The sequence below is a fragment of the Kogia breviceps genome, chromosome 12 (genome assembly GCF_026419965.1).
Source record: "Kogia breviceps isolate mKogBre1 chromosome 12, mKogBre1 haplotype 1, whole genome shotgun sequence".
Lineage (NCBI taxonomy): Eukaryota > Metazoa > Chordata > Mammalia > Artiodactyla > Physeteridae > Kogia > Kogia breviceps.
This window is the reverse complement of record NC_081321.1, coordinates 45,793,363-45,811,138: the sequence shown is the minus strand read 5'-3', so window position 1 is coordinate 45,811,138 and position 17,776 is coordinate 45,793,363. Positions and strand designations below refer to the sequence as shown.

At 41.5% G+C, this 17,776-nt stretch overlaps 1 long non-coding RNA gene across 1 annotated transcript in view; it reads right to left on the bottom strand.

Annotated features, from left to right (window-relative positions):
* The window catches only part of LOC136792273 (uncharacterized), a 130,280-nt gene extending 113,105 nt beyond the window's left edge, over positions 1-17,175 (bottom strand). Inside the window, exon 1 of the long non-coding RNA XR_010835831.1 lies at positions 17,052-17,175. This is a non-coding gene — a long non-coding RNA (uncharacterized lncRNA). The remainder of the gene's footprint in view (positions 1-17,051) is intronic.
* Positions 17,176-17,776: the final 601 nt, after the last annotated feature.

Genomic DNA, 17,776 nt, shown 5'->3' with positions numbered 1-17,776 from the left:
TGGTCTGTCAGTTTTAACAGGTCTGTCAGTTTTAACAGGGAATATATCAACTGCTGAATATTTTACTGTTGTATAACCACCAAAGATATTGTGCAGACAGGTAAGATATTTTAATTTTTCCCCCCTCTGGTGAATACAGGACCCCTCAATGTCAGGAGTGGCACAGTGCAGTTGTAAAGTAAAATTTTCTTTTGCATTTCAACAGCAGGAAAACATTGCTGGCTACCAACAGTATCTGCATTTAAATTCTTCAGAATCACAGTTGCTTGTGCTTGCAAAGGACAAACACTAGGACCTGAATGGCCTTTGAAAGTCATCTGTTTGAATTTGAGTGAGGGCTAAATTATATATCTTCTCCATGGAGGAAGAAAGAACATGGATTGAAAAAGAAAGAGAGGGCTTCCCTGGTGGCACAGTGGTTGAGAGTCCGCCTGCCGATGCAGGGGGCGCGGGTTCGTGCCCCGGTCCGGGAGGATCCCACGTGCCGCGGAGCGGCTGGGCCCGTGAGCCACGGCCGCTGAGCCTGCGCGTGCGGAGCCTGTGCTCCGCCACGGGAGAGGCCACAACAGTGAGAGGCCCGCGTACCGCAAAGAAAAAAACAAAACAAAACTGTTTGAAATGCACAAGGTCTTTCTTCGGAACAGGAAGAACTGCATTCAGAGGAAGCTGAATTCCAGCCTAGTAAACAGGTTGGTAATCCTCTCTTTGTTTACTGACAATGAATCACTCTTCGATTCTGAAAGGAAACAAAGAAATGTACTCAGTGTTTGCAAAGGCTATATAAATCCTCAAGTTGAGGCCACTTGGAGCTCACTGAGGCTGCATGGGCTGATTGAGTCATGCGCTCATGAATGCCATGGCATAGTTTCAGGAAGAAAGTCAGCAAAGTTGTTGAGCAAACTGGTGGTAACGCTCCAGGAGAATCAGCCTTCAGCCCCATGCCCACAGTCAAGGGCACTGATTTATTCCTCTGTGTCAAACGGACGGCAAATGTGTTCAAGCTGGTAGAGGTCGGTCTCCATAGCAACACGTCCAACTCTTACCCCTGGAGAGAAAGCTGGAAACCATTTTGGTCACTTCTTATTGGTTTGGGAATGTCAGCTGAACTTGGAATCCTGCCCAGACTGTATTTGGTCATGACTGGCAGAGAGAGAGGCAGGGTCCTGCACAACTTCTCAGCACCACAGTGATGAAGATGAACATTTCTGCGCTGGAAATACCAACTTGCAAAAAAGTTAATGAAACTGGCTCCTTAGGCAAAGTCCATTTTAGGTAACATTCTTTTTTTCTTTTTTTCTTTTTTTTTTTTTTTTTTTGATACGTGTCAGTTTATCTTTTAAAAGAATATTACCTCCCACATCTTCCATCAAAAACATTGAGTTAATTTGAGCAAAACTCTATTCGAATTTGACAGCACCAAACCAGAAGTGGTTAAGAACCATCAGGGAACAGGAGGTAGGGAAAAGACTTACATAGTATGAGAAAGTGCAGAAACAGAGAAAATAAATTATCTGGTTAGCTACAGCTCAAATCCTAGTGGGCTGTTTAGGATTGGCTGTCCTAAGCATTTTGATATTGTAACCTTGAGGCATTTAGAGGCTTAGATTTTGGTTTGCTTACATAGACCTCCACAGCATTACAGCCACCACAGTCTAACGGCCTCCTTGTTTAACTAACTTAACAGTCCTCAAAATACTGAATTGCAAGAAAATGGCATAGCCAATGAAAAACAGTACAGCTGGAGTTAAAGGCTGGAAAGAGCTTCTCTCTCAACATATCTAAAAATTAAAACATAGCAGGTGGGGAAAAAAATCACATCTTAGGTGCTGGGTGGATGTTCTAAGAGGTCTGTTTTTAACCACCGGTTCATAAAAGTCATTAAAAAGCAAGTAGAACCTCTTTTGCCAAAATAGTAGCCGTATTGGAACTATTTTTTTTAATGTGAAGAAAACAATATAAAGACACTTTCCAGATCATCTAACTTTTCAAATACGTCAGACATTATTCTTGCATAAATCTGTGCTCCTGAGTAAATTACTTAAACCAGAGATTTCTAGCATCTGGAAAGCTTTTTTTTTTTTTTTTTGGAAAGCTTTTTTCTTAAGCCTCACCTCAGACCCACAAAATCAGAATCTCCAGAGCCCTTGCATTTTTTTTTTTTTTTTTTTAAATGCACCACAGGTCATTCTGATGATTGGGAATCATTGGTCATAGGAGGAATCTAAGTTCCTTAAGGAAAGACACAAAACTGTAAACCACATGAAATTTTAAGATTTAAATTGTGTTTGTATCCTTAATTACATCTTGAATAACTAGTCCTGAAATGTGTGTTTGGTTATCAAAATTTAAATTTTGCACCTAAAAAGAAAACTTTTCACATATTTTGCTCTATTTATGATAGAAAGAATGTGTAGGTTTCTAAAATTATCATGTGATCTGATTAATTTAAAAGTTTATACCTGTCAGTGGTTTTACGACATCTCAAAAACCCTAGTAATTAGTGCTTTTGAACCCCATTTAGCCTGAGTGCCATTTGGCTCTGTGTCTTGTTGAGCTTCATTAATTAACTTGTCACCATATATTTAATAAGTTCACAATCTAACTAATGTGGTAGGAAAATAAATGAGCAGTGGCGAGCAAACTTACTGATGCTAGTGTGTATCGTTTTATTTACTGTTTGCTTTTTTTTAAAACTAATTTTAAGTCGTGCCACCATTAGCATGGAATCTCAGGCATGGGTTGTACAACAGCTCATGATGATAAAGCACAATGAACGAATATCTCCTTTAAGTGGAGTATTAATGACCATTACAACCTTTGACAAAGCCAGCTAATTGCCCTGCCTGTCAGCCCTGGCCTCCAGCCAGCCCCCAACATTACATGAAAGAGGATTAAACTCCTGTTTTATTTAAGCCACAGTTATTCTGTCTGTTACAGTCAAACACCCAATATATAGCCAATGCTGGTTGTTCTGTCCACTTTAAGAATGCTCTATATCCATGCCTATCATTTTGATGTTGCTAGTGTTTGAAATGTTCCAAATTCACACAGACACAGACACAGACACACACACACACACACACACACACACACACACACACAGACACACACACACACACACAATCCAGTGAGAGTCTCTCCTTGACCAAACCTTATTCAGGCTCCCCTGAACTTTTTTCAACGAAGCCCTGACTTCTGGGCTTCCGTGTGTCACTGCATTGTCCAGTTCTAGCAAGAATCTTGCTAAGTCAGTTTAGCCAGAACCCCTCACCCTCAATATCTGATTGTGTTCCTCATCTCCCATCATCCTCCAGGTGAGTCTGGTCACCTTGGCCTGCCTTCAGCGAGAATCCTTAACAGAATCTTAACAGTCAGTTTAGCTAAAATCACCCCCTACTTCTAATGTTTCCTCGTAGTAATTTTCCATCCACTGACCTCCACCCTGCTCCTGGGTTATAAATTTCTCACTTTCCCTTATGTTCAGCGTTGAGCACAATCTCTCTTCTCCTGAACAAACCCCACTACAATGGCCCTACACCTATCACGATGGTCCTGAATAAAGTCTGACTTAGCATTCTTTAACAAGTGTTAAGACTGAACACTTTCTTTAACATGAGTCAGTAGAGAATATACTGATATAATATTCCTGTTAACCGAAGTAACTATAGTAAATGTGAAGCCAAATGGCCAGCTCATAATACAATACGTGTCTTGGATTCAAAGTTCAGATGCTGAAAGTGCTGCAGTCCTTCCCTGGGTTTACTGTATCTGCAATAACCTGTTCTGAATAACATACTAGGGAAGAGGAAAGGAAATACTTAGATGATTAGAAATCAAGAAATTTTAACATAAATTATGAATACATTTATAGATATTTAGTCCAAACTCTCATTTAAAGAAGTCATAATCCCTTTGCTACGATTGTGCCCATATGAAGCCAGTCTTTCACTGGACTAGTTGTTCTTGATGGAAATTGTTAATCATTGAGAGTTTTGGTGCAAATCAGCAACTGGGTGTTTTCTGCAGCAAAGGAGATAACTAGACCATATTCTGCCCTGAGGGATGTTTAGATGGCAGGTATGGGTGTTTTCTGCAGCAAAGGAGATAACTAGACCATATTCTGCCCTGAGGGATGTTTAGATGGCAGGTATGAATCTATATTAGAGAGAACTTAGCTCCTAGTGAAAGATTGCCTCTTAATCTCAAAATCATTCACTAACACAAATGAATGTTCCATATTGTTTTGGATAAATTCTCACGTGAGATTATCTTGGAAAGCAGGATGCCCCTTCTTTCTTACGCCTACTTTTTTTCTCTTTTATCTCATACTCCATTTTTTTAAGACTTTTTAAAAAAATATAAATTTATTTATTTACTTATTTATTTTTGGCTGTGTTGGGTCTTCGTTGCTGCGCGGGGGCTTTCTCTAGTTGCGGTGAACGGGAACTACTCTTCATTGTGGTGCGCGAGCTTCTCATTGTGGTGCCTTCTCTTTGTTGTGCCGCACGGGCTCTTTGTTGTGGAGCACGGGCTTCAGTAGTTGTGGCACAAGGGCTCAGTAGTTGTGGCTCATGGGCTCAGTAGTTGTGGCTCATGGGCTTTCGAGCACAGGCTCAGTAGTTGTGGCACGCGGACTTAGTTGCTCTGCGGCATGTGGGACCTTCCCGGACCAGGGCTCGAAGCCCTGTCCCCTGCATTGGCAGGCAGATTCTTAACCACTGCACCACCAGGGAAGTCCCCTCTTATACTCCTTTTTTTTTTTTTTTTTTTTTTTGTGGTATACGGGCCTCTCACCGCCGCGGCCTCTCCCGTTGCGGAGCACAGGCTCCGGACGCGCAGGCCCAGTGGCCATGGCTCACGGGCCCAGCCGCTCTGAGGCACGTGGGATCCTCCCGGACCGGGGCACGAACCCACGTCCCCTGCATCGGCAGGCGGACTCTCAACCACCGCGCCACCAGGGAAGCCCCTTATACTCCCTTTTTAAAGGTGAATCTTTCAGAATTTTGATTTACTGTATGATTTGCTTCTTTTTGCCACTTGTTTGTTTGTTTGTTGTCACTAATTTCTTTCATGTGCTTTCCAAGGCAATACACGCTTTCCTAATGAAGGCTTTTAAAACACCTCTTCTGTTTTCCACTAGAGTTACCCAGAGAACAATTCCCCATTATTTGTCTAGCAAGCATATTTTACCGTGGATTGTTTTTTTGTTTCATCTTGAGCTTCTTTATATAATCAGACTTGCAAAACACCCAATTTTATAAAGTGTGAAAGATAAAACACTGAGCATTGGAAAGGCTCACTTCCTGTCTGATGCTCTGTACACCAGCCTATCTTCCCTGTTGTTCCCTACATACACTGGCAAGATTCATTACAGGAATTCCAGCATTTGGTCAATAAGTCAGTGAATGTAATGCTCCCTTAAAAGCATGTTCAGATTATTTAGATAACATAGAATTTCACCATATAAGAGCACGATTTTCTGCTTAAAGGATCATCTTCTACCAGGTATAAGAAAGTATCTCTCTTTCTTATACCAACTGGAATCTAGACTAGTGGAATCTCCCATACTAGTCTAGTGCCTGGCACTGAGTATATGTTCAGAAAATATTTGTGAAATCTTGCCTGCCACAAACAAATTACATGAAAAAAAAGCTGGTGTAGGTTTCTTGTCTTAAAGAAGTAAAATCTTAAATAGTCATTCCACTAATTCTTCATTTCAGTGCTTAAGGATGGTCTTTCTCATGCTTCAATCTGTTTTATTTTAATTCTATTTCCTCCTCTCAGTTCTCTGCCTCTACCTATACACCCACCAGTCTTTTCTTTCTGCTCATTATATCATTTTTAACATCTTTCTGACATTAGAACTTTTATGTTTGTGAGACTAACTACCCAATCCTCAAGTTAATACGTTGTTTATCACTGGCTACCTCTTCAAGCAGATTCTCTCTTCAAAGCACAGTATCAGTAACTTACTTTTTAATTCTGGGAAAAGCATCTTTAAGTAGACTTTTCAACCTCATTTTCTGATTTCAGAAGCACATTTTAAGGGAAGCACATTTTAAGAATTTAAAATATAACTGGATTCATCGTAATACATAAGAAAATTTTACACTGCAGAAAAATTGACCACCAATCCTTTTGGTTGCCAGTTATTTTAATATGCAACATTTATAATTTCCCCCATAAAGCTATGCTTACCCAGATATATTACATATAAAATAAATAGGCCTTCATATATGTCACTATTCTGTGCAAATACCTTTAATGGTGCTCCATTATCCAGTAAAAAAAAAAAGTAAATCTCTTAGGTTGGCATCCAAAGCTCTCCATTATGTGACCCTGATCTTCCTTTCCAACCAAAGCCAAGTATCTTACGTTACAAGAAAAGTGGACTAAACCTTATTCCTCAAACATGTCTTTTACTTTCCCACATTCATCACTATACCCATTCTTTTCCCTCTGCCTGGTGGAACCCCACCTCTCTATTCCTCCTCCACTTTCTATCCCACCTCCACCTGCCTTGATTTTTACTTCCTTTTAGCGTCATTTTAATTATCACCTCTTCCACATGGGCTTTCTTGATTCTACTAACCTGCTTAAGAATCTTCCTGTCCATTGAACTAGTGTAATGCATCATTTCTTCCTCTCACAGTTCTGACATTTTTGCTTTTATTTGCATTTCTTGCTTTGCTGTCCTCCAACATAAGGGTAACTATCAAGAGAAAAAGATTGTTTCTACTCATTGTTATAGCCCTGGCCAGACCAACATTCTTGAACACCATAGGTCTTCAATAAGTACTTAGTGAATGTATTAGTTTCCTAAGGCTGCTATACCAAATTACCACAAACTCAGTGGCCTGGAACAGGACAAATTTATTCTCTTACAGTTCTGGAGGCCAGAAGTCCAGAATCCATTTCACTAGGCTAAAGTCAAGGTGTCAGCAAGGCTATGCTTGCTCTGGAGGTTCGAGGATGGAATCCATTTCCTTGCCTTTTCCAGCTTCTAACGCTGCATTGTTGCATTCCTTGGCTCAAGGTCCCTTGCTCCATCTTCAGTGTCAGCAAGTTGCAGCTTGAAATTTCTATTGGGGATGCCACATCACCTTCTTCTCTAAAGCAAATCTCCCTCTACCTCCCTCTTATATAAGGATATGTGATTACAACATTAAGGATCCACCTGGATTATCCAGGATCCTCTCCTCATCTCAAAATCCTTCACTTAATCACTTTTTTTGCCACATAAGGTAATATTCACCATTTTGCCAAGATTCACAGGTTCCAGGGATTAGGACACCAATGTCTTTGGGGGCCATTGTTCAGCCTACCAGGACAAGCTTAATTTAGCAGCCTTCAGTGGTGCTGTTCATCAGTTTTGCCACTAGATGGGATGGTGCTAGTGAGCTCTCTGACCTTTACAAGGTTATATGACTTTTTTTAAAGGCAATTTTAATATGTGACCCTTTTGATAAAAAGAGTAATAGGATACTGAATAGTTTACAAAGTGCTTTCTCATTTAATCATCAGAAAACTCAGCGAGGTCAGTATCATTATTCCCTGTGTTTAAACAACTGAGTGGCCCCTCCCAAAGCCACAGGGCAGCTCTGCCAGCAAGCCAGGTCAGGCTGACTTCTTCCTCTTGATGCCTTAGGACCACCAGCCCTTGATTCCTTTCTGGCCATTTTTCCCACTTCCAAAGTACCCCCTTCTGCTAAAACTCTGTAAGCCACACACATCTATAGGCTTTTAAAATGTCACCATTCGGGCTTCCCTGGTGGCGCAGTGGTTGAGAGTCCGCCTGCCGATGCGGGGGACACGGGTTCGTGCCCCGGTCCGGGAAGATCCCACGTGCCGCGGAGCGGCTGGGCCCGTGAGCCATGGCCGCTGAGCCTGCGCATCCGGAGCCTGTGCTCCGCAACGGGAGAGGCCACGACAGTGAGAGGCCCACGTACCACAAAAAAAAAAAAAAAAAAAAAGTCACTATTCAATGCAAGATTAAAAATATTCACACCTGTTAAGTCTCCATCTATGGAAGAGTTTCTCCACTAACAACATGTGATGTCCTCAGAAGTGCAAAGCCAACCCTAAGAGCCTCGGCCTCTGCCTGTAGTACTCTTCTGAGTCCTCTGCCCCTGAGAACTAACTTGGGTCTGCTCGCTTTCCCTCCTAGCCTTGTTAGAGAACTGTCTTCAGGAGCCTCACTTTACAAGCTGTTTCTTGGAAGGTAGTGACTGCCTTTCAGTAGGAACTATCTACTCCTCATCAAATAGGAAGATGGCTGCCTCTCTCTCCTCCCTTCCTTCCTATCACAGTCTTAAGTTTTTCTGATAGAGCCAGACTCCTTAGGCACATGTTCTCTACCAACTGGCTCCCACACTGAACTGTGGCTCTGCACACAGTGTGGCCTCTAATTGAAATACCTGCCCTCATCTCTCCTTTGTCTGCTTGAAAATTCCAACTCTTCCTTCAGTGCTTCGTTCCACTCCCCACCTCTGTGAAGCCTTTCCTACGTGACTTCCTCCCAGCAGACCTGGCCCTGCACTCCTTTGTCCCACGGGGTATCCAGGATTTTGTCTACATAGTACTCACCACACTGAATCGCATTGGTGTTTATCTCCCCAGAGCAGCCTGGAAATTCCCGAGGGGCAAAGCTTCATATAATTCAGATTTGTATTTTACCTTTGACTCTCGATTTCCTCATTATGAAACAGTGATAATAATAATCCCTACCTTGTAGGGTTGTTATGAGGATTAAATGAATTAATATATGCAAAATAGTTGGAACAGTGCCTGGCACATATAAATGATCAATAAATGCTAGCTATTATTATTCATGACATTTATCATAGTATGACTTTTTTTGTTTGTTTGTTTGTTTTTAGTCTCTCAGGATGCTTAGAAGGTAAGCTCTGTAATGGCGGGGATTTTTGTCTGTTTTGTTCCCTGGTATATTCCCAGAGCCTGGGGAATATATGCCTGGTACATAGCATGCACTCAAAAATTCAGTGAACCACTATGTGAATGAATGAAAACTTAGCACCTAACATTACACTTACTATGCAGTAGGCACACAGTATATGTTTTCTTCAATTAACTTAAATTTTATTTTTTTAATATATACTTTTATCTATCTGACTTTAAAACTGAACAACTGCTTCTACAATGAAGTATCCTCCTGAATTTTAATGAAAGAGCATGACATCGTCAAAACCAAAAATCCTCTTCTAATTCACTTTGGTTCAGGGTTTCTTCAACTCCAGTATTTTCTGTCCAGATATAAAGGCTTTTGGCAGGTTTTCTCCAGCAGTTAAAGAAACTTTTTAAAAGTATCAATCAGTATGCCCATCTAAATTTAAGTTAATTAAAACTAATAAAATTTGAATTTCAGTTCCTCAATCACACTGGCCACATTTCAAGTACTCAATAGCCACATGTGGCTAGTAGATACCATATTGGTTAGTGCAGATATAGAACATTTCCAACATTGCAGAAAGTTTTATTAGAGGGGCCTGGTCTAGGTTATGCTGTGGTAGCAAACTACACCAAAATCTCAGAGGTTTAACACAGCAAAAGTTTATTTTCATGCACTCAAAGTCCACTGCAAGTTGATATGACTCTGGGGCACTAACCTCCATGTGCTAGTTCAGCATTATGGGCCATTTTGGTTTTGTGGCCCATCCATCTCCACATAGACTCCCACGAGCATAGTAGCAGGGGAAGAAAGCATGGAGAATTATGGGCTTCCACCTGGAAATGACAGCCATGCCTAATTGGAATGGCCTAATGCTCTGTTACACAGAAATAGGAGGAGATTAGTAACTGTTGGTGCTATCTGCCACATTAGGCGTGCCCGTCCGTGTCCAAACTGCCTCCTTGTATGTACCCTCTTGTAACTAAGACTACGCATGTGAAAATACTCAATATAGTTTTGGGAATACAGTAGGCAATCAGGAAATGCTACTTCTCTACGTCTTTCTCTTTGCAAGGTTTTTTTATATGATGTCCCAGGTTCCAGCCTCAGCCTTATCTAATTCATTTTCTACAATACCATCAGAATGACCAGATTATTTTCCTGCTCAAATTCTTCTATAGTTCCTCAATGAATACAGATTGAAATACAGTCTAACATGATTTCCAAGGCCACCCAGAGTCTGGCCCACCTGGCCTCCAAATTTCTCTCTCACTGTCCCCTGCACTCCAGCAATATTGTACACGTGGCTGCTCTACTCCTGGTCTCAGGCGTAACTCCCTAACCTTATGCTCTCTCTCTTTCTGCAATGACCTTCCTCTCCTTCCCTACACATCACAGTTCTCTAAACCCTTAACATGCCACCTTCCTTGATTTCCTCAGCTAAAAATTCCAACCCATAGCCTCTCGTAGCTCACATCTTACTCTGGTTACGAATCTCATAAGCAGCCTGAGAAAAAGGCTGGCGTCTTAATCATCTTAGATTCTCTTAATCAAAGCCAGGAACATAGTCTCTGCTTAGTAAATGTTTGATGGATGTAATAAAACCTTCCTCTCAGGACCTTCTCTTCAGAAATTTTCCACCAAAACTATTAGCATCTTATAAGAAAAACAATATATCCACAGATTAGAAATACAACCTTTTTTACAATAAAGGTTAATATAGTACCTCTAATATTATAGAATGAGACACACTGCAACCAAATAGAGTTGGGCTGAAAATACAAAAAGTGGATGGATAGCTTAAAAAGAAATGACTCAATGTCGTACTCCTAATAGAAGTAAACATTTTATTTAAGTAGTATTGAGTCAGCATTTTCTGAGACTTTAGAGAAATGGAAGATTATATTTTGAATACTTTTTAGTAGAAATCAGGAAAGTTAGAGCATATTTTAAAATACTCCACAAGAACTTCCTGTGTCCTTGAAATATTTGTGTATGCTTCTATGCTATAAGAGGAAGCAATGTGAATTACTTCTAAAATTTCAGTATCATTATGAAAGCATTGAAAAGAGAGCTTGAAAAGAGATAACAAAGACTTAAATTTGAAAAAGGAAGTATAAGAAAAGATGTGATATAATTTGTTAAATTATACCAGAATAAGAGGAGATTTTTTTTGAAAGAATAGAAAATGGAGAAAGACATTATCTCAAAACATCTGGAGATGAATGATAATCACTTTCAAATAGGATAAAAACCAAAAAGAAATATTATCTCAATGATAGTCTACATAAAAAGAAAAAAGCTGGGATGTTTTTCTAAATCACCTACAGAGATTATCTGTAAAATAGAAGATAGATGACAAGCAGATAAAGATATAACAGGCTATTTCCAATAAGAGTGCTCTTTAGAGTCTCTGTAGGAGAAAGGACCTTACAGCTGATTTTTCTATTTGAGTTTTTAAAAAGTAAGTTCTATTTAAAAATATGCCCTCCCTCGTTATCAAAGGATCACAGGAAATTTATAATCTCACTTGCATACACCCCTTTGGAGTAAAGCAGTTGGTTTTCTCAAGGCCAGTCCGTATCATCAAAACATCATGGTGGATAGGCTGCTACCCGGAAAAGTCAAGGGAAAGCAACACTCTTGGATGAGCCAATCACAAAGATAAAGAGTATAGTTGTGCCTGCATAGCTGGCAACATTCTTTAACCCTTCCCTTGGATTCTGCCGTGGTGCCCATACTAAACAGATTGGCTCAGTCAGAGCTGAATCCTGGGATCAGGGTTACAGACGTAATCCCCATCCAGGCTCAGACTCTGAAGTTAATGTCGTTGGTCACAAGAATCTAAATCGAGATCCTGGAACAGAGTAGGGGAGATAGTATCTAGATTTAGCCTTGGAAAGCTTTCTTTCAAGAAAGGTTTCTAAGGACTCTAAGGAATGAATCTCCACCCAGCCTAGAGGACAAACAACCAGGTTGCCCCAATTTGCCCTAAGACTAAATGTATTGTAGGACAGACAAAATGAGTCTCTGAGAGAATGTAAAGAATGCAGACCACATTCTAGGAGAGCAGCACAGACCGTCATAGATTCACCCCTTTAAGGTCTGAGATAAATGGGGCTAGCTGGGAAAGACTTGTGCTGTCCATGACACTTAGATGGTAAGAGTCTTGTAGTTCCTGTGGGACACTGACCTGGATTCTGCCTGGTCTGACCTTGTCTGACCTCAGTCTGATTACCAAGCCTGAGCTGGTCTGGACACACATCTTTTCTTGGCATCTGATGCCTCACCCTGCTGTTATAACTAGTCCTCCTGACCTGCTCCTGCTTTGGCCTTGCTTAACCTTTAGTCCTGATCTTTGCCTATTGCCTAGGCCCCTCAGTGCCACGCTCCCATCCACCCAAGCCTGCTGGCTCACATCTCCTGCAGAAACTGGCAGAAGCTACAGGAACAAAATGGCCCTTTGGTCTAACTGGCCCAGCAGGAAGATACCTGAGCTGCAGCCTGGGCAATACAGAGGATAGACACCCATCACATCAGTCTCAATGCACCTGTCACCTTGAATGCCCTGGTATCTTCCTCCATGATGTCTTCCCTGCAAAGAAAGCTTCTTTCCATCTACTTCCCCCTCAGTGCTCACTTGCACCTCCATCCATCCTCCAGGATCCACATCATATGTCACCTCCTCCAGGAAGCCTTCTCAAGGCAGAAGGTTCTCATAGCACTTGTTTAAATATATATATATATTTATATATATATATAAACATATACACACACATACATATCCACTGTAGCCATTTTAATATTGAATCATAATTATTTTTTCAACTTCTGTCTCCCCTATACTGTGACCTGGTTAAAAGCTGAGAATATACCTTTCCTTTCCTCTGTGGAACCTTAGCACTTACAGTACTTGACTCACTGCAGATGCTAAATAAGTGTTTCTTAAATATATAAATAATGTTTTTCTAAATCACAACTTCCAGATAGTTAGAAAATGCCATGATGTTGACCCTGGTACTACTTCCTTTTCACCAAGGAGGTACAAGATAAGTTCAGAGGAGACTGAAATTAGTAGCCAGTTTCTTCACTAAATATCTGACACAAAATAAGTTGTGGCCGTCCAGTCACCAACTACTTCCCTTCCAACATGATCAGCCTGCCCTTTTGGAGGTGCTGACCCTCCATCCACTATGGGGCATCGTCAAATGGATCACTCCCGCCCCCTACCAGGCAATAGAGAAACCTCCTTACTGAATACAAGCAAGTCTTTTGGTTGCTGTTAGCAGTAAGGAAGGGGGCATGCCAACCACCAGATCCTGCAGCTTCAGCAAATATATATAAGACCCCTGATGCCATCAGTGCATTCAAACTGAGTACTGGGCCCTGTACTCTTAAGGGGGATGACCCTGGAGAATTGGCTCCAGAAGGTTATCAGTGATCCATTCTCAAATAACACTGCATGTGAAAAAAAATCTACTTATGTCTTAAAATTGAAAGATACCTAGACTTTAAGCAAACCCTCTGCAAGGGGCAAATGCCACCTCAGCCCATACCCAGGCACTTCTTCGAGGGCAAGTCTGAAATGTAGGTCTACTTTGGTCCCCAGGCTGAGTTAGAAAGTCTGGGGGTAACCCAATACAGCAATTAAAAGCATCTACTTTGAAATCAGGCAGATCTAGGCTTGAATCAGCTCTACCAGTTAGCCTCAGCGTGATTTTGGGCAAATACTTTAACCTATGTAAGCCTTGGCTTCCTATCTCTTAAATGGGGATAAAACTTCCTCATAAGATTAAGAGTTAAATGAGATACTGTTAAGTATACAGCTTTTAATAAACAACTGATAAATATTGTTAATATTATTGTTATTATATACCCTTCCTCTACTGTATTCTAAGCTTCTTTGTGAAGGATGATTGATGATCACTTATGAAGCCCTAAAGTGTATCTAAGATTCTGAGACTCAGGCATACATTCTTATCTATAGCCAACCCATGTATTTCATCTGGTCTGTGGATCCGTGGTGTGGTTTAGGAATCATCAATGGCCATCAGCTGTGAAATGATGCTTAGTACATGTATTACCTGTTAGGATACCTATAATATGATATCTCATCCTCTATTTCTGAGGACTAAAGAGATAATGATCTCCCTAAAAGCAGAAATCAGATCCTCTATTGATGGAGCACCTACCATAAATCTGGAAAATAATAGGCATTCAACAAATACCTGGTGTAATGGGAACCTGAAACTTCCTACCCCTAGCCTATGAATCTGGAGTTAATTCATTCAATTCAACATGTACTGAGTACCTGCCGTTACTTCACTGTATTAAGTGCTGAGAATACAGAGATAAGATCCAGCCCTTAACCTCAAAGAGCTTACACTTTTGACTGTGTTATTTTTTCCAACTCCAAAACTCACTGACCTTCTAGGATGATCACTTAGTCCATTCCTAAAATTGAGTACCAATCAGTTTCTGCTCTGGAAATGATATAATTTCAAACATGTGCTTGGCCTTGAAACACCATCCTGAGCTTCTCTATTCCTATCACTCATTAAGCCAGTACCAGGGTATGTGGAGTTCACATACTCCTTAACGAAACAGAGCCACTGGGGACTTCCAAGTTGCTTAGGTCTCTGACCCTTGAAGTCAGGTAGAATCCCAACTCCCTCCAACAGCCAGCAGTACTAACATTTATTATAAAATCTCTCTGGTACTCATTTGTATTTTTAAATATCTAAAAAAAGGCTAGTAGTATTTATCTCACAGGTTTGTCCTGAAGATTAAGTAAGATGGTGGGTATGATGCACCTAAGACAGTACCGCACTCACTGCAGACATTTAACATGGTGACAATTTTGTCCTGAGTCTAGACAATAAGACAGAGGCAGTGTCTGTCGCATTCATCGTCATGTCCTCAACTCTTAATACAGTGCCTGGAACATAGTAAGCACTGAATAATTATTTAAAGAATTAACTAATTAATTTTAAAAGGCATGGGTTTATTCAGCCTTTCTCTTCTCCCATCTGGTTCCTTATAACAAGAAGAAGAGTAAGGCCAGGTAAGGTCTGTAGGACACAATTAACACATTAAGAGACAATGTCTGAGGCATATCTTGGCATATGGACAAATGTGACAGTCAGCCTGTGCACCGCTCTCTCTCTGTTCCAGTACTTTCTGCAAAGGCATTCAAGGTCAGCAGACCTCTGCAGAGTCCTGTCATGGAGGAAGGCTCTGGGACTTCTATGCCCATGACGGATCCTCTGCCAGTTGTCACCGTGATCCCTGAAGGCATCTGTGTCAGTTAAGAATTGGGTTTGGGGACTTCCCTGGTAGGGCAGTGGTTAAGAATCCACTGGCTAATGCAGGGGACACAGGTTCGAGCCCTGGTCCGGGAAGATCCCACATGCCGCGAAGCAACTAAGCCCGTGCACCACAACCACTGAGCCTGCACTCTAGAGCCCACAAGCCACAACTGCTAAGCCCACATGCCACAACTACTGAAGCCTGCATGCCTGGAGCCTGTGCTCCACAACAAGAGAAGCCACCGCAATGAGAAGCCTGTGCACCACAACGAAGAGTAGCCCCTGCTCGCTGCAACTAGAGAAAGCCTGTGTGCAGCAACGAAGACCCAACGCAGCCAAAATTAAATAAATAAATTTATTTTTTTAAAAAAAAGAATTGGGTTTGTCTGCAAGTCAAGAGATCTGTCTACAGTGGTTTACATGCATAGGGGTTTGTTATCATCAATAACAAGAAGTCTGAGGGTAGCAGTTGCTGTCACTGGTTCAGCAGCTCAAAGATTTCAGGACCAAGGCCACTGTGATTCTCCTGGCCTTTTCCTCATTGTCTCTGGTGTCCAAATATCAAGTCTGTATTCCAGGCATGAAGAAGGAGAGAATGGAAAAACCAGAAAGCACATTATCTGTAGCAGGTAAACAAAACTGTTTCCAGAAATCCCACACTTCAGTTATGCATCCTGGGCCAGTATTCTATCACATGGCCTCCCCTAGGGGCAAGAGAGATTTGGAATGTGCAGATTTTTTTCCAGCTAGACATATTGCCGCCCTCAAAAAACTCAGTGAGTAAAGCAGAATGGAAAATGGAGACTGGGCAAGCACCCAGAACACTCTGCTCCCGGATTGCTCACTTCCTGAGACTTGGAATGAATGACAGCCAGGGTCTCACTGAAATCTTCATTCCGATCACCTGCCCTACCAAGCTGTTACAAAAATACGAACTCTTTCAATGCCTGCCTAAAACTCAACTGTCCTTTAGCCTCCTGAATTGAACCTTGCTACCAGGTCAGTGATGTCATTCACCTTGGAGAAAGATGTTTTTAATGTAACAATAGGGTCGGTCTCATGCCCAGTCAAGAAAATCTACTTCTCCCCCTTCATAAAAAGGCATCTCCAAACCAACTGAATAAACTGGATCAACAGTTTTCCATTACCTTAAATATTAAGTTGGCAATTGAGCTTTGCCCTTCTGAACACAGGAGTCCATATAAGATCACCACACCCATATTGCTTCCCAGCAAGTGAGTCTCCTAATGACTTCCCCCTCCCCCAACACACATCCTCATGGCTACGAAAAAAAAAATTTCTCTCACAGAGCACCAATATCCCTAGGTCAGTTTGGAGATCTACCTAGAGCCTCTATGATCTCACGTGAATGAAACAGTCAAACGATGGGGCTCAAGAAATCACTTGCAGTGGGAAACCATAACACGACCTCCACCAATCCTCTTAGTTCTCTGAAAAGTTATGCCATGATCCCACCCTTAAAGAAAACTTCCAGACTGAGAGCTTGAGAACTCGTATCTCCTCAAAAGCATACATAATTATTCTGTTCACTATATTGAACCAGGCACAAAACAACACCCTCAACTTATATACCCACCTCAATCCAAATTTCAAGCTGATCCTCAAGACCAGTAGAAATGGCTACTTTATGTAGACTACAGGGAATACAGCCTAGAGACCCTCATTCCCAGCTGTATCTCAGCAACCGGGTAGAGTGGATTCATGGGAAAGATATCACAGAACAGAAAACAGCTATCAAATGCCCACCTCCCTGAGCTGAGGTCTAGAAGATTTCAGTGAAAATATCAGGCCCTTTAGGATCAGGTCCAACTTACCTCTCCAGCCTCACCTCCTGTGGCTCCCCACTTTGGACTCTTGTCTCCCCATCAAGCCATGCTTTCTCTGACCTCTTTATTTTATGTATGTTGTTCCCCTGCTGGAACACTCCTCTACCTCATTCCTGCACTCTGCCTGGCTAACTCCTACTTGCTCTTTAGGACACAGCTGGGACATCACTTCTGGGTTAGATATCTCATGTCTGTGCTTCTATTTCCCTCATCAAGTCTTTGTCACATGTACACCTACAACACAGCTGTCACTTTCCTGTTGCTACCATCCTCCATCCTCCCCCATCCCATGGCAAATTCCATGAGGGCAGCAGCTTTGTCTGCCTACTCACAGATGTGTCTCTCATGCCTGTAACTGCCTGGCACATAGCAGGCACTCAGTAGAAGTTTACTAGACAGGGTGGCCTCATTTTTCTTCTCAGAACTTGCTGGCCATATTTTTCTCCATCTCACATATCTGGACTCAGCCTGTTGCTAAGAATATGCAGAGGAAGGAAAGAGAATGCAGATGATTCCCAGTATAGCATCACAAAAACAACTCACTAATAGCTTAGCTGGTGAAGGGTCAGAAGCATCGTATTGTATGTATGCTGTTGATCAATGTGTCTGTGTGTTTCTTTATAGGTTTGAGGGAAGGATTGTTTTGTCTCATTTTCTTTTGTTTATAAGTATTCTTACATTATCCTCTTCTCCTGATCAGTTACAGCTGGTTT